Consider the following 25,127-nt stretch of genomic DNA (forward strand, 5'->3'; position numbering starts at 1 on the left):
TTATTGTTTAAAAAGATACAAAGCATCCAAAAGAAAATCGCAAATTGATAGTTGGTAATATAAACTAAGCTCAACAGACCAGGATTTACCTATAAATTGGAGTTAGTGGCATGCTAACTAATATGTATATGTGGTGCTAGGGACTGAACCCAGGGCTCCATGCATGCTAGGCAAGCACTCTTTTACCACTGAGCTAAATCCACAGCCCACAAACTACTCTTCCAGATTACCAAGAATTTAGAGGTGGCCTAGATCTCATCTCTAGAACACTCTATTATATACATTTCACAGTCAAGAGGAAGACAAGTAGACTAGGAAGCACCAGCTAGTCACAAAGAAAAAACTAATGATGAACTAAAAATATTAGTCAACTATATTGAATTAGATGACGGAGAAATAACTATATGATCTGGCAATATGAATAAAGTAATTTCAGTAGAATAGAAGGGGCAGAGGCCTACTAGAAAACTGAGAAATTGGAAAGTTGGAAAGACCTCTTTCATATGCATTACTTTGAGGGTGAAAAGGATGAAAGGAGCAAGTGGGGTCAAGAATGTTATTTAGAAGAGTTCTTCCATTAATGTTATGATGTTAAAATGGAGAAATGTTGGTGATACATCAATTTATAATGGTAAGGGAAAAAGTTGAATAATTTAGTGCCTTTATTCAATTTTTTTTAATATACATGAACTATGCTTACCTTCTGGAACCTTCCAATCTTTGTTTTATCAGGGGTATATACCAGGAAGAATTCCAACTCTATCATAAACTTTTTGGAACACACAAATATAACATCATCAACATATTTTAGCGTTCCCTTCTTCCGTTTTAAAGGGCTATACCTTAAGTACCACTTTTACGCTAACTAGCAATGAGAAGACATAATGAAAAAAATTTAAACAGCCATTTTATTCTAACTGGTGAATTCACATTTTAATATATTCCCATCATTTAGTAAATATCTTTAAACAGAAACAATACCCTAATAAATTCAAGAAATAAACACCTTAAGTGTAGTAAACATTTATAATGGAATTTTTACGTATCTTCACAACAGGAAAATACAGTTGCTTGTATTTATAGCTCCTGATAGATAAGATGACCCTGATTTCATAAGAATCCAGGGGTGAACCATAAGAGAGGAAAGAGACGAGGGGGAGGCACAGAGGAAATACTGGGGAATGATACTGGCCAAATTATATTGTTATATTGTGTGCATGTATGAATATGTAACAACAAATCCCACCATTATGCACAATTATCACATGCCAATAAAAAATGTGGGGGAGGGGGATTAAGATGACCCTATTAATATATAAACAACCTGGTAGAACAAAAAGAAAGGGCTATGCATAAAGAAGTTACCATTCCTGGATTTATTAATTTAACACAGAATTTAAAACCAAACAGGGAAAAGTCATGTTTCTTCCTAGTTTTGGGGGCTAAGTAAGGTAAGTAAGTAAGGTACTATCAGTGGCAAATCATGAGAAGCAGAGGAGGCACCACTATACACCCTGTATGCCTAGAGCTGATTCTAAAATGGGAGGTGGGATGAAAACTATATGGCATGAAAAACATAGAATATATAACAACTTTATTGAATGAATTTAAAGATTGGCTAAAAGGCATAATTCAAAGACACATTTAGTTTTCACATTTCCTGACCCAATGTAGCATAAGAAAAAATTATCCACATTTCTCTTTTTGAATGCCTTCCAAGTCTTTTATCTATATACCAACTTTAGTTCTTAAAATATCAAGATCTTTTATAATTTTTTAAAATCATTTTCAATACTAATATTTATTCTCCCATTTTTAATAGATACATAGCATCTAAATTTGTCTAACCATTACATATTAATGAACATTTTTGTTTTTTGAGATTATGCTATCATAAAAATTCCATAATGATTACACCATATCTGTTATTGTATATAAGTAATGCCTTAGGAAATATTTGAGGATTTGCATAGTAACATATAACAATTCAAAGAAAATACATTTACAATTTTTTTACTCTGAAAGAATACAACTTTACTAAATACAAAAATCTTCATGGCAGATAAAACATAAGAATTCCTACATTCTGAAAATACATAGAGGGATGTCAGAAAACAGACAAAGCCAAAAAATAACATCTTCCTAAGCATCAGTTTTATTCCCCAACAGGAACAGGACCTTCACTAAGGCAGAATGCTTGGACTATAATTGCTGAACCCTAAAATTGGTTCCTTTGTATACTTGTGGGAAAGTTTGAGAAGATTTTTAAATCAATGAAAGCATAACAAATTAAGGTACCTAATGTTCAGCATGGTTTGGTTTTATTTTTATGGCACGGAGTATTGAATCCAGGGGTGTTTTTTCATGGAGCTACATCCCCAGACCTTTTAATTTATTTTGAGACAGGATCTTGCCAAGTCACCCAGGCTGGCCTCAAATTTTTAATCTTTCTACCTCAGTCTCCCAAGCTGCTGGGATTACAAGTGTGAGCCTCCATGCCCAGCAAGGCTTGGGTTTTAAGAAGATAAAAATATGACAATACACAGTAATGTGTCAATAGACTTGTTAATAATAAAATTTAAATCGCTTAAAATGTTGATTCAATTATCAACTATTGAAAAAAATGTCATTGTTATTCAAATAAATGGAATTATTTGGTAATATGGGTCATATCTTGGTATAAGACTCATACCAGGCTTGGCAGAAAAATTGTTTTAATTAAAGAGTTTCTTTTTCATCCAGCTCATAATTGAAGAGATTACAGTGTGTGTTTGGTTATACTGTAAGATTTCATCCTTTCAAAACTGAGCACTTTTTATACAGGTTACCATCAGAAGCTCTTTAATGGGAACCACAAATTATCACCACATACCCCTGATTTATATAAGTTAATTTAAAAAGCATACTTCCTTACAAAAATACACGTAGGCAATTAAAACAAAACAAAAATCCATTTCTTTTGTTACATAACAATGGATAGTAAGTGAATAATTAGTGTTCACTACTGGTGCTTAGAAGAATGACCTGACAACAGTGTACATAATCAAATGACATTTTAAAATATGACATTAAGAAAAACAAAACTGGTCATCAAGAGTTCTCCAGTGTGCTTTTTCCTGACAACTCCTTTCTGTTTTTCACACACAGAATAGGCTATCTTTCCACAAACTTGAAAAAACATGAAAAATAGATTTGTCCTTTTATTTAAACTTTATCATCATTTACTTCTAGGGAGTCATAACTACTCTTTACAAAAACACCTTCAAAACAAAGAAATGACATGAAAGCAAACAAATGTACATACATCTTATAACTATCTGTATTTTCCACCCTTGGCAGTAGGTTGAACACTTTTTCCTATTATATCATTCAAGAGGTAGAAAAAGTTTTTGGAGTTTAAATTATAAAATACTTAAATGTACCAATTACCAGGGAATCTTTTTTTATACAGAACACAGTGCTGAAAATTATAGTGATAAGAAAAAAATGGAGCATTAAAAAGGAACACTTCATTTTGAGAAGGCAGTATATAGTACAACTCTGTATTAATAGGCAGCCTCTATATGATATAAATAAGTGGAATGAATCCTTCCTAAATTTTGTTGCTGTTCTAAAGTTTCTACGTTTTTGCAACAGAGATGTGTGTTGAATACTAGTGATCTAGGTCCTCCACACTTCAAAAAACACTGCTAATCTCCCTCAATATTTTAACATTTATGTGCCAGGCTGTAAGTTCTTAGGGACACTTGTTTCTTCTATTCATCCTCACAGATGTTAATTTTAAACTAATGTACTTAATGGAGTATGACAAAAGCAACTGTTCAAAATAAAGAGATGTTATTTTCAGGACATACAAATTTATTAAACTGTCAATAAACAGTAGGGTCTATAGTCAATGGGGGAGATAAGTGAGTCTAATAGAAAGATAAGCATTATGTGGGGGGAAGATAAGGGAAGTTTGTTGTTAATTTAATGACTACCTAACTTTATAAATACACGAATATCCCTCCCTTTTTAAAAGCACCTTTGAGGTGGAATGAGATAAACTTTGTCTAGCTGGAAAAACAAAACACAACACAACAGTACCTAAGAAAAAGTGGGGGTGTTACAACACTAAAGAGCATACATACCTACTTTTTTTTGGTTCTAGGGATTGAATTCAGGGACACTTAATTACTGAGCTGCATCTCCATCCCTTTTTATATTTTAAAAAAGGGTCTAGCTAAATTGCTGAGGCTGGCTTTGAACTCCCAATCCTCATGCCTCAGCATCCTGAACCACTAGGATTATGGTCCTGCATCTACTTTAAATGTTTCTTTCAGCAACCATTTCCCAGCCATGCTCTATTTTCAAAGCTCAACTCCTAAATCCAAAACTACAATTTCTTTCCTTCAAAACTTCTAAAGCCTTAACACCCAAAGAAAAATGTTAATATAGCATGAATATGTATACACAATAGAATACTTATTCCTGTAACTGCTAGAAGTACGAATGCCCAGTACTTACTCATTAAATGTTGACAAAGAAAGGGCCACTGTATTATGGCTCCACCATCTAAATCAACTGTAATCTATTAAAGAGATTCATGCAGAATAGATAGATTCCAAAAGCATTTTGGGGGTGAGCCTATCAACTGATGTAGTGAAATAAAAATTACGTTGTTTGGTAGCACACAGAAGTACCTGATACTAATAAGTTAAAATTAGAGATAAAACCATCACAAATCATATAACGTTCTGTTCTTCATAACTTGTATTTTTTTCCCCAGATAGGATCAAACTGTTTTTTGTACTTTGTGAATGGAAAGATGTTTATTCTTTATTCTCTCACCAGACTGGTATTTCTCAGCATGATAATCTTTACATAAAGGAATGTAATTTTAACCTTTTAGTTTTTGGAGTCCTTTTTTTCTTTTTTGCAGTGCTGGAAACTGCACTTCACTTCTGAGCTACATCCCCAGTCCCACAGCTGGAATCTTTAAACGTTAACATAGTGAGTGGTAAATTACTCAAATTATCTTAAAAAAGCAAGATGCAAAAATCTTCAAAAAGTTATTTGAAGTAAATTTAAACCAGCTTAAAAAATGTGAATAGAAAAATATGAAAATCGGCAACTGAGAAAGAAAAATGGATTTTGTTTGTGAAAACTTCGACAGTTTATTTTCTTTCTTGAACGAGCGCTTAAAAGGTACAAATGGGGGGCTGGGGTTGTAGCTCAGCGGTAGAGCACTTGCTTAGTATTTGTGAGGCATTGGGTTCGATTCTCAGCACCACATAAAAATTAATAAACGTCATCAACAACTAAAAATTACTTTTTAAAAAAAGCTACAAATGGTTGCTGTACACAAATTAAAATATAGGTGTAATTAATTTAAAAAGTCCACAGTGACATTTTAAGATTAAGACATTAGAAAGTACTAGTCCAGGACATGAATTTTTTTCAGATGTCCCAACGAGCAGCGTCGCCGTCAGTCAGTCAGAAAGGAGGTACACAAAGATGAATCAAGACACGAGAAAGGCAAACAAACAAATTCAATCAGAAAAAGGGAATAGTTCTGATGGACACATTTCATAAAATTATCACCGTTATCTTTATCCTCACCGAATATTTTTATTATAAAAACATATGTTGAATCATTCAACTGCATAGAACGGCACTTAGACACTTCTCTCAAATCTACCCGAGACTAGGCTAAAATACCCTACATATGTCCCCGAAGAGATTCTCAAAACAAAGTCCATTTCGGGGGACAAAAAAAAATTTTAAACAAAATTTTAAGCTTCCTCGGAACTCCGCACTCTACAGTTACTCCCTTGCAGACGCATTTTTCTAGGCTCGGCTAGGACACTCCCCACACCCAGCCCAGGTCCCTCCTCCTCTAAAGACACTCTCAAACTGACAGAAATGGTTTGGCCGGCCACCCCGATGCTTTTTGCTTGGACCGTGAATCGCTGAGAAAGACTGAACACAAAAAAAAAAAAAAAGATGAGGAAAGAGTCTACGACGCAAATAAGGTTAAGGAAAAAAAGGGGTTGGGGGGTTGGGGCAAGACCCGCCCCCACTCAACCCCACCCAAGCCCACCTCTCCTCCGCGGGACTACACAACAAAACTAGAAACAGTAACAAAAAATAATACCAAAAAAGGAACACCACGAGAAAACAAGTAGTGTTTCCTTACTGGCCCCACTCCCCGGCCCACCCCACCCCCAGGGGTCCCGGCGCCATTTAGCTCTTCCGAAGCCGCCGCCATTTTCCGCCCCCGCCGGATCGCTGTGGTGCCGCGGCGGCCGCTCGCTCCTCTATTCTGCAGCTCGAGCCACCACAGCCGGCCCAGCCCTGAGAAAGAGGCCCTGGCCTGAGCGTGCGGGGACGGCAGCTTCAGCTTCTCGAAGGCCCGGCTCTGACCCCGCCCGCTGTGCCCAAGCGCCGTCAGCTTGCGCTGGTCTGTGAGAGCTAGCGGGTAGCCAGGGGGCCGGACAGGCTCCACTGGGCGGAGCGGCCCTGGCGGCGGTTGGGACCTGAAGGTTCCATCGCACTTACTTCCTGTTTTGGGTCCGGGCACTTTGGAAGAACCAGGATGGAGGCTCCAAAAAATACCAGGATGGAGGAAGCAGCCACGGGCGAGAGTGGCTGCAGCTGGAGTGAGCGAACGCAACGAGCCACCGGAAACGGAGCTGCGGCCGCGCCCCGCCCCCAGTCTCCCAAACCCTCCCCCTCCCGCCCTTCTCTCCTGCGGGGCGGCCCCGCGCGCCAGGAGCTAGCGTCACTTCCGGCTAAATCAGAGCGCGAAAGAAGACTCCAGGTTGTTCGGGATTGTTTCTGTGCGGGTCAGTGGGGTCTCGGTTGTTGGCCCTTCGTCTTCTCTCTTTAGGCTAGGAAAGCTTGGCGCAACCGTGGTTTCTGGCCCTGGAGATACTTAGGCTCTGCGGCACGAGTTTCTTAGTTCGGCGAGCGTCGGAGCCTTGGGAGCCTCTACGTGGAGCGGATTGAAGTACGGAAGAAAACCGAGTGTGTATCTAGTCCGTCGTGCTTGGTCAGCCTTGCTAAAGTGTTTAAAATGTGATATCTGCTTGGGCGGTTGATGCAGTTCTTGGAGACTGTGATCTCGGTGTTTTATACTAGGAAGAAGCTACTGTGTTGTGCACCGCCCTTTTAAAGTTTAGTACAGGTTTAGAACATTGGTCACTCTTCGATTACCTAAGGAGCTTTTAGAGACGACCTATACTCAGATCCCGCCCCCAGACCAATTTTTCACAATCTTTAGTTTTTAAAGGGTTATAATACCCTAAGTAAGACTGATGCGTATTACAATTTTAATTTTAATCACATTTTACTTGTTTATGAAACTAGTTACACTCCGATTTCTTTACTGGAATGAAAGAAATTTTTAAAAGACGACTAATATTCTTATATCCAACAACTATGGAGATTCACACTACTTTGTGTGAGATTGTAGTCAATATCAGTTTTAAGTAAATAATTAGTGACTTCTTTTTCTGTATCATTTTAGCAGTTTCAATTGTTTGTGCAATCCGGATTTCCTTTGTATAGGAAGGGTAGTTGGAAGACTGTGACACTACTTCATCAAAGAAACTTTGGGAAAAAAAATAAGCAAACCACAATGAAATGAATTTAGAAAAATAAACATTTGCTTAGGTTTTCAGCATCAGTAGTTAGTATTACTGTGACATTCTTTGGGGGTAACTTTCTAGCAAATGTAGTTTACAAAAACTAATAAGGATGTAAACTATTGAGATAATGGCACATAGCCTGTAAGGATGGTTAAAAGCCAAAATATTGACAACAAATAATAGTGGAAAGGTTGTGAGAAAACAAACTGATTCAGTACTGATGTAAATGCAAATTGGTACAGCTACTTTAGAAGGCATAGCAATTTTTTTTTTTTTTTTACAAATTTAAACATTATTATGGTATGGAACTGCAGTGGCTCCTTGTTATTGACACAAATAAGTTGAAGACTTGAGTCCACACAAAAACTTGTGTGCTATGCTTACAGCAGCTTTATTCACGATTGCCAAAACTTGTAAGCAGGCAAGATGTCCTTCAATAAGTGAATAGATAAACTGTGGTATATCCCAGATAATGGAACATTATTCAGCAGTTAAAAGAAATGAGCTGTCCAGCCATGAAAGACATGTAGAAAATTCAACTGCATATTCCCAAGTGAAAGAAGGCAAGCGGAAAAAACTATGTACTATATGATTATAACTTTATGGCATTCTGGAAAGGGCAAAGCTATGGAGACAGTAAGATTAGTGGTTACCAGGGGTTAGAGCAGGGACTGTAAGAGCACAAGATTTTTAGGACAGCAAAAACTATTCTATAGGGAACTATGATAATAGATGTATGACAGTATCCATTTATCAAAATCCATAAAAATAGGTATTACCAAGAATGTATTCAATTTTGCTATGAACCTAAAACTACTCTTTAAAAAAATGAAGTATACTTTTAAAAAGATAGGCAAGGGCTAAATAAGCCTTTGGATTTGAGTATTGTACAACATTCTTTGCTTATGTGTTAGTTGAATGCTTAAATGTATTCAACTCACTTAATGGTCACAGGTGCCAAATGTGTCACTACAGTTATTACAAATGAGTCCTAATTTACACAGGAACCAAAGATAAGTGAGGGCATGTGTCCAAAGGCACACAGCAAGTGGTAGAGAATTGTCTCATTTCGGCGCCATAGTCTATGCTCTGAACTACCCTGCTTTAGCTCACAAAATATGCTTTGGCAAGAGTCTTCTCAAGATTACAACCAGCCTCCAGATTGTTTATTCAACTGAAGGATGGACATGTTTAACCAATCTTAAAAAAATAAATATCAGAAGCAGCATTTTATTGTGTTGGCAACTAGTACCCAATTTCTGGTACCTTCTGCATCCTGTTAGAGCTGTGACACATCATTTCACTTTTTTAATGAGTACATAGTAATGTTTAAGTAAAACTGTGAGGCAGGATAGAATTGCAGTGTAGGTAATGGAATTAGATCTGAGTGTGAATTTGTCTCCATTGCTTAACATTGAGTATGTTACTTAAGATCTACCTTCAAAGCCTGACATAGTAAACATAAAAAAATGAGACCAAAATTCCTAAGCCAGAAAAACAGTTAAACTACCCAAACACCAGTTTTTTTATGAAATAATGATTATGCAGAATGGTTGACACATTTATGAGAAAGTGTTTCCTAATTAGCAATGTTTTCTTGAAACAGCTATATAGGATTCTTTTCACTGAAGCATAAAGTTGTGAAATCTAAATTATACTCTGGCTGCTCATTCTGCAAAAGCTTAGGCAAGCCTATATCCTGCTGTTAAAATGCCCTTAAAAGGTCTTATGTGTTCTTATAATTAAATTCTCTCTTTCTGGTTGAGTTTCTTTCTAAATTACCTTTTCACAAGGTCTGATGGGAAAAGGTAAAAGACAGGTATATTTTAATATTTGCTTAATGCAAAATTGTATGGGAAAAATAAGAGGTGTGGAGATCAGTTGTGTAGCAGATATCAATGGGTGTCTTCCTATTCAATTCTTTCACTGTCTAGCTAGAGATAGCTTCAGATCCCACTGGTTAAATGATTACCCCTCCCACACATGAGATGCCAGTTGCAAGCCCCAGTTTCATTTACTTCTGCTTCTGACCAGTTGGCAACAAATCAGGATTCCTACAACCTTCTTGGGTTCAATTAATTTGCTTGTATAGCACAAAAAACTCAGGGAAATATTTACTTATGTTTATTGATTTATTAAGAGGGATATTACAAAGGACACAGCTAAAGAAATGCATGGAGTTTTGGAGGAAGGGGCTGTGGAGCTTCCATGCACTCCCCAGATGTGCTACTGTTCAGAAACTTGCATGTGTTTGGCTATCCAGGGCCTCTCTGAACTCTGTCCTGGGTTTTCATTGCAGAAACATCATTGCATAGTTCTGATTTAAGCGTGGACAACCATTTTGAAATGTGATAGGACAAAGGAGATGTGATCTAATATTAATAGAGTGGGGAAACCCAACAAGGCCTTGCTGTTTAGGTTCTAATTGACCTTTGTGCAGCATTCCTTCCTCCTGGGTAGGGGCAGGATTCCTTCTAAAATAGGGGTCTTACTATCTACTATTAGATAAGATAGGTCAGAGAATTTCTTTATGGCCAGTTCCAAGACAGGAAGAGTTAGAATTAAGTTTCTGTGACCCCCCTTAGGAAAGAGGAATACTAACTTCTATGGTATGCCTTGGGGAGGGAGACATGAGCTAGGAACCATAGATGAAAACCAAATGTGTGTGTGTGTGTGTGTGTGTGTGTGTGTGTATAACATAATGTCGAATTTCAAAATCTATTATCCTAATCTATCTATTATCCTAATAACACCTCTATACTTTTAACTTGAATAATCAATGTATGGACTATTCTGTAATACAAATTTGAATCCTAGAACATCTTTCTGCAGTTTTATCTACCTCCTTTGTTTAGTCAATGTGTACCTAGAGAATATATGAGATTTTAAATATTATCCTAGGATTAATCTAATTAGAAATGTTTTGTAGAAAAGACATGAGGAATATTTCTTTTTTTTATTTATTTTTTATTGGTTGTTCACAACATTACAAAGCTCTTGACATATCATATTTCATACATTAGATTGAAGTGGATTATGAACTCCCAATTTTACCCCAAATGCAGATTGCAGAATCACGTCGGTTACACATCCACAATTTTACATAATGCTCTATTAGTAATTGTTGTATTCTGCTACCTTTCCTATCCCCTACTATCCCTCCTCCCCTCCCCTCCCATCTTCTCTCTCTACCCCATCTACTGTAATTCATTTCTCTCCTTGTTTATTTTCCCATTCCCCTCACAACCTCTTATATGTAATTTTGTATAGCAATGAGGGTCTCCCTTCATTTCCATGCAATTTCCCTTTTCTCTCCCTTTCCCTCCCATCTCATGTCTCTGTTTAAAGTTAATCTTTTCTTCCTGCTCTTCCTCCCTACTCTGTTCATAGTTGCTCTCATTATATCAAAGAAGACATTTGGTATTTGTTTTTTAGGGATTGGCTAGCTTCACTAAGCATAATCTGCTCTAGTGCCATCCATTTCCCTGCAAATGTCATTTTTTAGTGCTGCGTAATATTCCATGGTGTATAAATGCCACATTTTTTTTATCCATTCATCTATTGAAGGGCATCTGGGTTGGTTCCACAGTCTAGCTATTGTGAATTGTGCTGCTATGGACATCGATGTGGCAGTATCCCTGTAGCATGCTCTTTTAAGGTCTTCAGGGAATAGTCCGAGAAGGGCAATAGCAGGGTCAAATGGTGGTTCCATTCCCAGCTTTCCCAGGAATCTCCAAACTGTTTTCCAAATTGGCCGCACCAATTTGCAGTCCCACCAGCCAATGTACAAGTGTACCCTTTTCTCCACATCCTCGCCAGCATTTGTTGTTGTTTGACTTCATAGTGGCTGCCAATCTTACTGGAGTGAGATGGTATCTTAGGGTGGTTTTGATTTGCATTTCTCTGATTGCTAGAGATGGTGAGCATTTTTTCATGTACTTGTTGATTGATTGTATATCCTCCTCTGAGAAGTGTCTGTTCAGGTCCTTGGCCCATTTGTTGATTGGGTTATTTGTTTTCTTATTGTCTAATTTTTTGAGTTCTTTGTATACTCTGGATATTAGGGCTCTATCTGAAGTGTGAGGAGTAAAAATTTGTTCCCAGGATGTAGGCTCCCTATTTACCTCTCTTATTGTTTCTCTTGCTGAGCCTCAGGCTAGCATCATTCTGAATGGACAAAAGTTGAAGGCATTCCCTCTAAAATCTGGAACAAGACAGGGATGCCCTCTCTCACCACTTCTATTTAATTTAGTCCTTGAAATACTAGCCAGAGCAATTAGACAGACAAAAGAAATTAAAGGCATAAAAATAGGAAAAGAAGAACTTAAATTATCACTATTTGCGGAGGACATGATTCTATACCTAGAAGACCCAAAAGGGTCTACAAAGAAACTACTAGAACTAATAAATGAATTCAGCAAAGTGGCAGGATATAAAATCAACACACATAAATCAAAGGCATTTCTGTATATCAGCGACAAAACTTCTGAAACGGAAATGAGGAAAAACACTCCATTCACAATATCCTCAAAAAAAATAAAATACTTGGGAATCAACCTAACAAAAGAGGTGAAAGATTTATATGAAAACTACAGAACCCTAAAGAGAGAAGTAGAAGAAGATCTTAGAAGATGGAAAAATGTACCCTGTTCATGGATAGGCAGAACTAACATTATCAAAATGGCGATATTACCAAAAGTTCTCTATAGGTTTAATGCAATACCAATCAAAATCCCAACGGCATTTCTTGTAGAAATAGATAAAGCAATCATGAAATTCATATGGAAAAATAAAAGACCCAGAATAGCAAAAGCAATTCTAAGCAGGAAGTGTGAATCAGGTGGTATAGCGATACCAGATTTCAAACTATATTACAGAGCAATAGTGACAAAAACAGCATGGTACTGGTACCAAAACAGGCGGGTGGACCAATGGTATAGAATAGAGGACACAGAGACTAATCCACAAAGTTACAACTCTCTTATATTTGATAAAGGGGCTAAAAGCATGCAATGGAGGAAGGATAGCATCTTCAACAAATGGTGTTGGGAAAACTGGAAATCCATATGGAACAAAATGAAACTGAATCCCTTTCTCTCGCCATGCACAAAAGTTAACTCAAAATGGATCAAGGAGCTGGATGTCAAATCAGAGACTCTGCGTCTGATAGAAGAAAAAGTTGGCTCCGATCTACATATTGTGGAGTCGGGCTCCAAATTCCTTAATAGGACACCCATAGCACAAGAGTTAATAACAAGAATCAACAAATGGGACTTACATGAGGAATATTTCTATTGCAAACAGAAGCTATTGTATTTTAAAAGTATTTACAGCACAGTAGTGGTATTTGCTGCATTTGTCAGATATGATAACCTCTATTAGACTCCAGATTTTTTATAATACTTTCATGAAGCCAATCAGTGATTAAATATTGAAGAATCTTTTTTTCTTTTATGAAAGTGTTTTCAAATACTGAGAAGCATGTTCTGCTGTTTCATGATTATGTCATGTGCTGGATGGTGTGGTTCAGAAAAATGTATATATTTTCAAAGTAAAAGCAAAATACAATCACTGAGCAATTCTCTTGAGGACTACAAGGTCCTCAAGAACTTCTAGAGAGTTGATGGGAATTTGTATGCTAACAGAAGAATGAACAAACTGTCCTAGTTAGTTCCATACACCACACTCTTGTAGGTAGAGTCCTGTCTCAGATTCTTCTGTGGGCTTTCCTCCAGACCTTATGACACTTTGTTTCATAACTTTTTTCCCCACACTTCATTTTGTGCTTGAGTCTCATTTTCACTGCCCTTTTAATTTGTGAGCCTGGTTGCCATCTTTCCTCTTCACTTTTTAACAGTAGATCTTTACTGAGACCTATTAATGAGCTCTTAGCAAAAACAGATTCCTCTTTTCTGTTAGGGAATGGAGATCTAAGATTTCAGATACTCTCATCCAAGTATATAAAATTTTGGGTGCTCTAAAAGTAAACTTTACATAGAGAATTCAGAACAAGGCTTGTTTAAACAGAGACTAGAAAGATGAGAAAAAAATCACCATAGTAGAGTGTGGGACGTGGGAAGGGATTTGTCTAGTAGTCTTGATAAAGAGTATATTTGTAGAAAGCAACTGGCCCATATAGTATTTATAAAATGATGACATCTGGTAGTCCCTTGCAGATATTAACTGAATTTTTTAGTGTTTATTTTATTATGATAGGAACATTGAACATAAGAGCAACACTTTTACTAAATTCTTAAAGAGTACAATACACTAGTGTTGTCCATAGGTACAGTGTTGTACAGTAGATCTCTAGAGTTTATTCATCTTGTTTGAAATGTTATGCCTGTTGATAAGTAGTTCTTCATTTCCTCTTCCTCTCAACCCATAGTGACCACCATTCTTTTTTAATTCTATGAATTTGACTATTTTTGATACCTCATTTAAGTAGAATCATGTGGTATCTTTCTGTAGCTGACATTTCATTTTGTTCCATGTCCTCAAGGTTCATCCATGTTGTCACATATTGTGGAATTTCCTTCTTGTTAAAGGCTGAATAGTGTTCCTACTACTCTAAGACTAGGGCTCAGCACATGCCCAGACAGACCAAAGATGAAACCATCTGCCACCTCTGCCATGTCATAGTTGTAGTTTTCCAACATATAACACAGTATACCTTAACTTAGTAGATATTTAAATGTTTGTTGATATCAAAGAATTGTCTTAAATCAGATGATCCAGAGGATAGCCATTTATATTCTTTTGCAAGAGCTACTGTCTACAGGAGAATGACTAGTCTTTTTTCAGAGAATATCACTACATGGTCAATTCCTAAATAAATAAATATTAGCTTGTAATAATAATAATTCAAGTGGAAGAAGTTTATTTTAACAGTGTCACATGTCTGCTGTTACTCTTTTTTGTTGTTGTTGTTGTTGCTGCTGTTGCTGGGGATTGAACCCAGAGGCACTTCACCACTGAGCCACATTCTCAACCCTTTTTAGTTTGAGACAGGGCCTCACTTAGTTGCTGAGGCTGGCCTTAAACTTGTTATCCTCCTGCCTTAGCTTCCTGAGTATGCACCATCATGTCTGGCATGTTTGCATTACTCGAAATCATACTCAAATCTTGTCTGTCTAGATGAAATATTTTAAGAATATAGCCTGTTCTTTTAACCAGCAGATGTCCCTTTTGTTCAGCAAGGTTTTTTATTATTATTATAAAAAAACTTTTTTATCCTTCCAGAATAGTAGCTTTACTAGTAGATGGAAATTTAGAAAATCGAATTGCTACTGATAGTGTATAGCAGATCAAGGATAAGCCTCAACAATAATGAAACCAAAGGATTATGCTTTGAAGTCCAAGTATGAATAAACCTTGTAGCATTTAAAGAGTAGTAGTAGATTAATCATCTTCTCTTCTAGTAATGTACATCTAATTTTCTTGGCACAGAATATGCAGTGACAGCAAAAGGAACAAGGGACTTCATAACCCTCACAACTTTCAGGAATTTGCACATTTGTGATACATTTATTTATTCATTTCATTCGGCAGATCTTCCTGAGTACCTACTTTGTGCTGAGCACTATTCAAGGAACAGAGAATATGGTAGAGATCAAGAGAAGCAAGATCCCTGCCCTCAAGGAATATATATTCTAGGGGAAGACCTTACATTATAGTAGCATATTCAATGCATTTTGTACAAAACCTTTTTTGGGTTAACGTATCAACTTACAAAATTACTGGCAAATGCCCATATGCTTGTTCACAATCACCAACTTGAAGGATGAAGACAATATAAATCAAATCACTTGATAATATTAGATTAAGCTAACTTGCAAAATTAGGAAAGATAGCCAATATCCATTGCTTTTGCTTAAGTCAGCCACTTTGAGTAGTATCTGGTAAATATGACATACTCATAAGGTGTTAGATATTATTTGTTTTTACACAACAAAGAATTAATAATAGGACAAGAAAACTTTGGTGTGGGTGTGTATGTGTGTTTGTAGGATTTGATAGGAGAACAATTCTATTTCAGAGGCTTGGGATATCAAAAATATATTTAATACATTGACATATTAAAGTAACAACACACAGTCTATCTCTAGATATATTTTTAACCTAAGAAGCATTTTAAAACATCACCCAGGAGATATGAAAGGGACATTTTAGGTTCTGTTTCTAAAAGTTTTTGTTTCTTCTTCTTGGACATTACCCTGCTTTCATATTTCTGGGCAGTGTTTTGTGTAGTAAAATCCCCTTCTACTGGTGTTCCTTGGATACTCTTAAAATGCATGCAGCAGATACACATAAATACATGCAAACTAAAAGTCTTTCTTGACCTGAAATTGTAAGAGTTAACATCAAAACCCAGCAGAAAACACTATTCAGCAGATAACTCCTCCCCTCAAACTACTTGAAATATCAACTTAGCCTTTTGATACCTAATTTAAGAATATTTACATTATATTTAATATAACTATCAAATTAAATTCTAAAGTATAATACTTTTGCTATAAAGAATGCATTTTAAGTAAGCAGGCCTTGTGAAAGCATGTAATATATAATATTTAACTTAACAGAATTAGGGCTAACAGGATTAAGAAGGCAGAGTTTCTTTTCTTTTTTTTTATATTTCTTATTTATTTATTTATTTATTTATTTATTTATTTATTTTTGGTATTGTTGATTGAACTCAAAGGCACTCAACAACTGAGCCACATCCCCAGTCCTATTTTGTATTTTATTTAGAGACAGGGTCTCACTGAGTTGCTTAGTGCCTCGCTTTTGTTGAGTCTGGCTTTGAACTTGTGATCCTTCTGCCTCAACCTCTGGAGTTACTGGGAGTAAAGGTTTACAACACTGCACCTAGCAGGAAGGCAGAGTTTCTGTAGGACTTCTGTTTAGATTTGGGGATAACATTATTATATATAATCATAGTTTATAATTGTAGCCATTGTAGTAGTGTTATATCTACTTTAGCAAAAGCTAGGGTAAGGAAGCTATGTAATTTAAACAGAGAACCACTGGTGTTTTGCCTGTTTCTATGTTTTTTACCCAAGGTTTATATTTATGCTGAACTTTGGTCTGTGTTGGTTTAACCTGTTGTGGAAAGACATTAGGTTATCAAAGTCTTTGAAATAAATTGAAATTCCTTTCTCTATTTTTACTTAACAGGAGTCCATTTTCATATGATATAGTTTTTCTTTTCCTCCCTTTGTTAAAGAGCCATCTGCCATGGAATTGTTCTCTACAGAGAAAACTCTTTTTTTTTTTTATTGTTGATCGTTCAAAACATTACATAGTTCTTAATATATCATATTTCACATTTTGATTCAAGTGGGTTATGAACTCCCATTTTTACCCCGTATACAGATTGCAGAATCACATCAGTTACACTTCCATTGATTTACATATTGCCATACTAGAGTCTGTTGTATTCTGCTGCCTTTCCTATCCTCTACCATCCCCCCTCCCCTCCCCTCCCCTCCCCTCTTCTCTCTCTACCCCCTCTACTGTAATTCATTTCTCCCCCTTGTATTATTTTTCCCTTTCCCCTCACTTCCTCTTGTATGTAATTTTGTATAACCATGAGGGTCTCCTTCCATTTCCATGCAATTTCCCTTCTCTCTCGCTTTCCCTCCCACCCTCTCATCCCTGTTTAATGTTAATCTTCTTCTCATGCTCTTCGTCCCTACTCTGTTCTTAGTTACTCTCCTTATATCAAAGAAGACATTTGGCATTTGTTTTTTAGGGATTGGCTGGCTTCACTTAGCATAATCTGCTCTAATGCCATCCATTTCCCTCCAAATTCTATGATTTTGTCATTTTTTAATGCAGAGTAATACTCCATTGTGTATAGATGCCACATTTTTTTAATCCATTCATCTATTGAAGGGCATCTAGGTTGGTTCCACAGTCTTGCTATTGTGAATTGTGCTGCTATGAACATCGATGTAGCAGTGTCCCTGTAGCATGCTCTTTTTAGGTCTTTAGGGAATAGACCGAGAAGGGGAATAGCTGGGTCAAATGGTGGTTCCATTCCCAGCTTTCCAAGAAATCTCCATACTGCTTTTCAAATTGGCTGCGAGAAAACTCTTGATCTTGAACTAGTCCTAAATTTTCTCAAGAATCTCTTTTGAAAAAAATTCATGCTTCCTTATATTTTGGCCAACTGCAGGAGATCTATGTAACACAACACTGTTTAATACACAGTGTTATAAATAACAATGTTATTTGAAGGTGTCATGGTAAATAGTTTATAAGCTTTCTCCTGCAATGGGAAAAAACATTGAAAATAATCTGAAGATTTTTACTGTTAGGGTTTTTCTACTTCTCTCTTCAGCACCACAACATTTTGATTGAATAATTAAGAATCTCAAAATCATTTTCCACCTTGGCACTCATTCGAAATGTAAATTAATCCAACCATTATAGAAAACAGTATAAAGATTCCTCATGAAATTTAAAAATATAACTACTGTGTCTGCTTTTTGTTGCTGTGACAAAATACCTGAGAAAATCTACTAGGAGGAAGAAAATTTATTTTGGCTCATGGTTTCATAGGATTCAGTCCAGGGTTGGCTGGTTCCTCTGCTTTGACTTGAGGTGAGGCACAGGGGAAAGCACCAGGGGAAGGGGAGGAAGGGGCCCCGCAAGGACAAGGAGACAGCAGTCAGGGCAAGGGGCACCGAGGGGAGCCTGCTAGGGGGCCCAAGCAAGGGGCTCCAGGTCATACCCCACATGAAGCACTCCACGAGACAGGAGGAACTCTGTCAGGGTTTCAGGCAAGCAGCGAGGACCTCAGATTGGAGCACAAAGGGTCAGGGTTAGGAAGGGCTGGATTGGGGTAGGGGCAGATTGCAAGGCCAAAAGGACAGGGGAGGGAAGGGACGGGATCACGCAGGCCAAAGTTAGCGCAAGGATTACGTCCACTGCCATGTGTCAGGGTTCAGGCAGCCAAGGGGGCCCAGGTGAGGGGCAGGGCTCTGTTTCCCATAGGGAGCCTTCAGGGCACAGAGGCCAGCCAATTCCACTCCTCTGCCCCAGTTGAATAGATCCTCAGAGACGGACTGGGACCAAAGGAGTGCACTGTGTGGGAATACCTTGCATCCAAAGATGGGGGGGGGTCGGTGGGGAGAAGGACCCATTCGAGGAGCCCAGGCTAGGGAGAAGCAGGGGGTGGCAAGGGTCCAGGTAGTGCCAGGATACCACAGCACAAGGGGAACAGGGGAGGCACAGGAAGGGGCTGGAAAAAGGGACCTAAAATCAAGGGACATGGACAAGCTCCTCGAGAGGGCGGCCTGGGACTCAAGCAAGGAGCCAGGCCCTAGGAATGGAGAGCCAAGTGCAAGGGCCAGAGCCAGGGTGCATTAAAAAAGGGCTAGGGAGGGGAGAAAGGGGAGTGGTTGGCACAGGGGGAGGAAGGTTCAAGGCCCAGGTCCACTGTCAGGTGTCAGGGATCCAGAACAGGGGCAGGGCAACATTTTTCCAAAGGAAGCCCGCAGGGCCAAGAGGCCAGGTCCAGTCCCCTGGCCCGGGTAAGCATCCTGGGAAAGGGATCAGGAAAAGGGGCCTGGCAGGGACAGGAATGACAGGAGGGCTGGAAGAGGGCACAGCCTGAAGGGCCTGAGGATGGGTATGGGTGGTGGGGGCCAGGACCCTAGCAAGGAGCCCAGGTTAGGGACCTAGAGGAGGGCCCATGCCAGGAGAGATCAGGGAAAGGCGGGGCCAGGAAGGCAGGTGGCACTAGGGTACTGGGGTACACAGAAGCCAAGGTGAGCAGGGAAGCCGCCCCAGCAAGGGGCTCTCAGACAAAGCCCAGAAACGGAGCAAGAAGGGCCACCAGAGGCTCAAGCGAGGAGCTATGCAGCAGTCCGGCTGCAGCAAACTAACTGGGGGGTGACGAACAACTTGTGTACGTTGATACAGCAGGAGTGGGAGCCCTTTATTGTAGGACAGGAGGGGTATTTATACATTCCACACAGCTTATCTTAATTAACATAAACTAGATACAGCAGTCAACCAATAAGGAATCTCCACACTTAATGGCTCACTGGCGCTACCACACAAACCACTCCCCCTGGCAAAATGCCAGGCGCCATCCTGACTTGTTTACAGACTCTTAACAGAGCTAAGCTAGGGAATGAAGGGCCAGGGCCAAGACAAGGGGATTAGAACAGTGGACAAGGCTGAGCAGGGGATCTGGCAGGGGGAAGTAGGATCCAGGCCTAGGGCCACTGCCAGGTGTCTGGGTTCCGGGAGCTAGACCAAGGGCCCAGGGAGAGCAAGGAAACCAATCCAGGGGCAGGGCTCTGTTCCCCACATGGAGCCCTAGCCCAGATGAGAATGGAGGGCCAGGGAGCAGATAAAGGTGGCCTGGCAAGGGAGGAGGGTGAGGGGAAGGCCGGACACAGGGTCATGATGCAGAGAAGGTGAGAGCCAGAGCCCAGGCAAGAAACCGACCCACCGACTGAGGAGGAGGGACCCAAGGAGCAGGAGGCCCGAGCATGCTAGGGGAAAGTGCCAAGGGAAGGGGAGGAAGGGACAGAACAAGAATCAGGAGACAGTGGGCGGCTAAACGGGCACCAAGGGGAGCATGCTAGGATGCCCAAGCAAGGGGCCCCCAGGTCAAACCCTTGAGGAACGCGGTCAGGGGCTGAGGCAGGCAGACAGGTCCAGGGATTAGAGCACAAAGGATAAGGGTTAGGGAGGGCTGGGTTGGGTTAGGGGTAGCATGCAAGGCAAGAGGGAAGGGAGGGGATTGCACAGGGCAAGTTAGGCGAAAGGCCCATGTCTACTACCAGGAGACAGGGTTCTGGTGGTGAAGGGGACCCTGGCGAGGGGCAGTGCTCTGTTTCCCATAGGGAGCATTCAGGGTGCAGAGGCTAGCCAACTCCACGCCTCTGCCCCAGGGGAAGATCCTCAGAGAAGGATTTGGACCAAATGAGGGCCAAAGAAGGGCACTGTGAGGGTATACCTTGTGTCCAGGAATGCTGGTGGGGAGGTTGGTGGGAAACCCAAACCCATTCAAGGAGGCCAGGCTAGGGAGAGGCAGGGGGAGGGGAGGATCCGGGCAGTACCAGGATACCACAGCACAAGGTGAACAGAAGGGAGGCACAGCAGTGGGGCGGAAAAAGGGGCCTGAAATCAAGGGACAGGGACAGGGTCCTTGAGAAGGGCAGCCAGGGGCTCAAGCAAGGAGCCAGGCCCAGGAACGGAGGCCAAATGCTGAGGCCTGGGCCAAGATGCATGAAAATAGGGCTGGGAAGGGGAAGGAGGGGAGAAAGGGGAGTGATTGGATCAGGGGGAGGAAGGCTTATCTAGGCCCAGTTCCAGTGCAGGGTGTCAGAGTTGAGGAGCAAGGCCTGGGATGAGGGAGGCCACAGGGCCCAGGCAAGGGGCAGGGCTACGTTTTCCCCTAAGGAGTCAGGAGGCCAGGGCCACTCCCCTGGCCCGGGTGAGCATCCTGGGACAGGGATCAGGAAAGGGGTCCTGGCAGGGACGAAAGGAGGGCCAAAGGAGGACACAGCAGGAAGGGCTAGAGGATGGGTGCTGTTGGGGTGGGGGCCAGGACCCCAGCAAGGAGCCCAGGCGAGGGACCTAGAGCAGGGCCCATGCCAGGGGAGAGCAGGGGCGGGCGGCACTATGGACTGCCATCCAGGGAAGCCAAGAGGAACAGGGAAGCAGCCCAAGCAAGGGTCCCACAGTCAATGCCCAGGGTCGCGCTGGGCATCAAGGGCCACCAGAGAGGCTAAAGTGAGTAGCCAGGCCAGGGAACAGGCTCAGGACAGTGGACAGGGCTGGGGAGGGAAGGCAGGGGATCCAGCAGGGAGCAGGCAAGCTCAAGGCCTAGGGCCACTACCAGGTGTCAGGGTTCTGGGAGCAGGACCAAGGGCCCAGGGAGAGCAAGAGTCCCAGGCGAGGAGGCCGGTCGGCGGCAGTGGCGGCGGGATCAGCAGCAGCTGCCGCGAGCTTTCTGTGCCGCAGAAACCCTAGGAGCCTCTCATCCTGTCATCCTCAACGCTGCCTGACCCTGCCTACTCGCCCTCCCTCTGCCAGCCCCGGCAGCGCCCCCAGTTGTGCTCCGACTCGCCCTCGACCTTCCGCGCCAGCCGCAGCCACAGCCGCAACGCCAGCCGCAGCAACAGCTCCAGCCACCCGCACAGCCCCAGCCCCAGCGCCTGCTGCAGGTTCTCCGGGCACCGTTCCCTGCGCCGACACCCTGGAGGTTGGGATGCTCTTGTCCAAAATCAATTCGCTCGCCCACCTGTGCGCCGCGCCCTGCAACGACCTGCACACCACCAAGCTGGCGCCGGGCAAAGAGAAGGAGCCCCTGGAGTCGCAGTACCAGGTGGGCCCGCTACTGGGCAGCGGCGGCTTCGGTTCCGTCTACTCAGGCATCCGTGTCGCCGACAACTTGCCGGTGGCCATCAAACACGTGGAGAAGGACCGGATTTCCGACTGGGGAGAGCTGCCCAATGGCACCGGCGTGCCCATGGAAGTGGTCCTGCTGAAGGTGAGCTCGGGCTTCTCCGGCGTCATTAGGCTCCTGGACTGGTTCGAGAGGCCCGACAGTTTCGTCCTGATCCTGGAGAGGCCCGAGCCGGTGCAAGACCTCTTCGACTTTATCACGGAAAGGGGGGCCCTACAAGAGGAGCTGGCCCGCAGCTTCTTCTGGCAGGTGCTGGAGGCCGTGCGGCACTGCCACAACTGCGGGGTGCTTCACCGCGACGTCAAGGACGAGAACATCCTCATCGACCTCAATCGCGGCGAGCTCAAGCTCATCGACTTCGGGTCGGGGGCGCTGCTCAAGGACACCGTATGTATAGATTTCGATGGGACCCGAGTGTATAGTCCTCCAGAGTGGATCCACTACCATCGCTAACCATGGCAGGTCCGCAGCTGTCTGGTCCCTGGGGATCCTGCTGTATGATATGGTGTGTGGAGATATTCCTTTTGAGCACGATGAAGAGATCATCAGGGGCCAAGTTTTTTTCAGACAGAGGGTCTCTTCAGAGTGTCAGCATCTAATTTGATGGTGCTTGGCTCTGAGACCATCAGATCGGCCATCCTTTGAAGACATCCAGAATCATCCTTGGATGCAAGATGTCCTCCTGCCCCAAGAGACTGCTGAGATCCATCTCCACAACCTGTCACCAGGGCCTAGCAAATAGCAGCCTTTCTGGCAGGTCCTCCCCTCCCTATCAGATGCTCAAGGAGGGGAAGCTTCTGTCTTCAGCTTCCCGATTACCGGTGACACTTATCGCCAAGCAGGACAGTGCTTGATACAGGAACAACATTTACAACTCATTCCAGACCCCATGCCCCTGGAGGCTGCCTTCCCAATAGGGTGGAAGAGACTCCACTCCAGGTGTCCTAGGCCTCAACTCCTCCCATAGACACTCTCTCCTTCTCATGGGTGTCCAGCATTGCTGGACTCCGCAAAATCCTGGGGTGGGGAGTGGGGGTGGGAGAACCCTGCCATGAAACTGTTCCCTTCATCACTGAGTTCTGCTGAATGCCGCGATGGGTTGGGTAGGGGGAAAACAGGTTGGGATGGGATAGGACTAGAACCATTTTAAGTCCCTGTCACCTCTTCCGACTCTTCTGAGTGCCTTCTGTGGGGACTCCGGCTGTGCTGGGAGAAATACTTGAACTTGCCTCTTTTACCTGCTGCTTCTCCAAAAATCTGCCTGGGTTTGGTTCCCTGTTTTCCTCCCCGCTCCCTCCCCCTCCTCCATATGAAAGGTGCCATGGAAGAGGCTACAGGGCCAATTGCCCAGCCACCTGCCCTTTTTCTGCCTCCTTTAGTAAAACTCCCAGTGAACTGGTCTTCCTTTTTGGTTTTTACTTAACTGTTTCAAAGCCAAGACCTCACACACACAAAATGCACAAACAATGCAAATCAACAGAAAAGCTGTAAATGTGTGTACAGTTGGCATGGTAGTATACAAAAAGATTGTAGTTGATCTAATTTTTAAAAAATTCTTGCCTTTAAGTTATTTTACTTTTTTTTTTTTTTTTTGAAAGATGCACATTCTAACCTGGAGGTCAATGTTATTTATTTATTTAGTTAGTTCCCTTCCTGCTGTTAAGCTTCCACAGCTGCTGCCCTAGGTGGTGGTTGTTTTTTTTTTTCTTTCTTTCTTTCCTCCTTTCCTCTGACTTTGGGACCTTTTGGGGAGGGCTGTGACGCTTGCTCTGTTTGTGGGGTGACGGGACTCAGGCGGGACAGCTGCTACAGCTCCCTGACTTCCGTGGGGGCCCTGAGCCTACTCATGTCAGTGGGTTTGGGCTCCCTGGGTGGTGGGGGAGGGGCATTGCTGACTAGTGTATATAGGATAGATATATGAGATGCAGTTCTGGGTGGTGTGCCTTCCGGATCCTCTCTGGGGCTGTTCTGAGCAGCATATAGACTGTTGGTTTTATCTGAGTGAAATACTGTACAGGGGAATAAAAGAGATCTTATTTTTTTTTTTTTTATACTTGGCGTTTTTTGAATAAAAACCTTTTGTCTTTAAAAAAAAAAAAAAAAGAGTCCCAGGCGAGGGGCAGGGCTGTGTTTCCCATAGGCGCTCTGGCCCAGATGAGAATCCTGGGCCAGGGACCTGGCAAAGGGGGCCTGGCAAGGGACGAAGTCAGGAGGAGGGGACAGAGGGCTCGATGCAGGGTCGCGGTGAGTGTGAAGAGGGTGAGAGCCAGGACCCAAGCAAGGAGCCCAGGCTAGGGACTGTGCGGACCTAGGACCTAGAGGGACCCAAGGAGCACCGAGACCGCGCGAGGGGAAAGCAGGCAGGGAGGAAGGGGCTGCCTTAGGAGACAGCGACAGCGGATAGGCAGTGCAATGTGCACCAAATGGAGTGTGGTAGGTGTTCCAAGCAAGTGTGCCCCAGCTCAGACAGGATGCCACTCCGGGCCATGCGACCTGAGGAACAGGGTCAGGTTTTTAGGGGTCTGGAGTGCGAAGGGTCGGGCTTAGGGAAGGCTAGGTTGGGATAGGGAGAAGTATGCAAGGCCAGAGCTTGGGGGACGGGTAGGGAGGGCATGGCGTAGGGGAAATAGGCGCAAGGCCCACGTCCACTGCCTGGTGTCAGTGTTCAGGCAGCCAATAGGGGCCCAGTTAAGGAGCAGGTTTGTGTTTCCCATAGGAAGCCTGCAGGGCTCACAGGCAGCCAGGTCCAGTCCTCTGGGAGTAGATCCTCACTAAGAGACCGGGAACAAACGAAGGCCAAAGGAGGGCACAGTGTGGTGATACACTGGGTCCCGAACTGGGGTGCGGGGAGAAGCAGGACCCAATCAAGGACCCAATCACTAGGGGCAAGCAGGGGAGGGGAGGGGAGGGGCAGTGCAAGGATACACAGAACAAATGGAACAGAGGGGAAACACAGGAGGGGGCTTAAGCAAGGGGCCTGAGATCATGGGACAGGGACAGGGTCCTCCAGAAGGAGGAGCAAGGAGCTGAGCCTTGGAATGGAGAGCCATGTGTGGAGGCCA

General features: G+C 42.4%; 1 protein-coding gene and 2 pseudogenes across 4 annotated transcripts in view; 2 read left to right on the plus strand and 1 right to left on the minus strand.

The window, feature by feature from the left end:
* DMTF1 (cyclin D binding myb like transcription factor 1) overlaps positions 1-6,676 on the minus strand; it is a 43,479-nt gene extending 36,803 nt beyond the window's left edge. For both annotated transcript variants that reach the window (XM_081287880.1, XM_081287879.1), the window contains exon 1: positions 6,541-6,676. The gene's annotated coding sequence lies outside the window, so the exon portion shown is untranslated. The remainder of the gene's footprint in view (positions 1-6,540) is intronic.
* Positions 6,677-6,782: 106 nt separating this feature from the next.
* LOC308645621 (non-histone chromosomal protein HMG-17-like) overlaps positions 6,783-25,127 on the plus strand; it is a 35,772-nt pseudogene continuing 17,427 nt past the window's right edge. The window contains exon 1 of the transcript XR_014024406.1: positions 6,783-7,008. The product of XR_014024406.1 is annotated as a non-histone chromosomal protein HMG-17-like (transcript). The remainder of the gene's footprint in view (positions 7,009-25,127) is intronic.
* On the plus strand, positions 21,644-24,204 carry LOC308643975 (serine/threonine-protein kinase pim-1-like; annotated as a pseudogene). The gene has a single exon. The product of its transcript is annotated as a serine/threonine-protein kinase pim-1-like (transcript).

Source organism: Spermophilus citellus, assembly GCF_964194105.1.
Source record: "Spermophilus citellus genome assembly, chromosome: 3".
Lineage (NCBI taxonomy): Eukaryota > Metazoa > Chordata > Mammalia > Rodentia > Sciuridae > Spermophilus > Spermophilus citellus.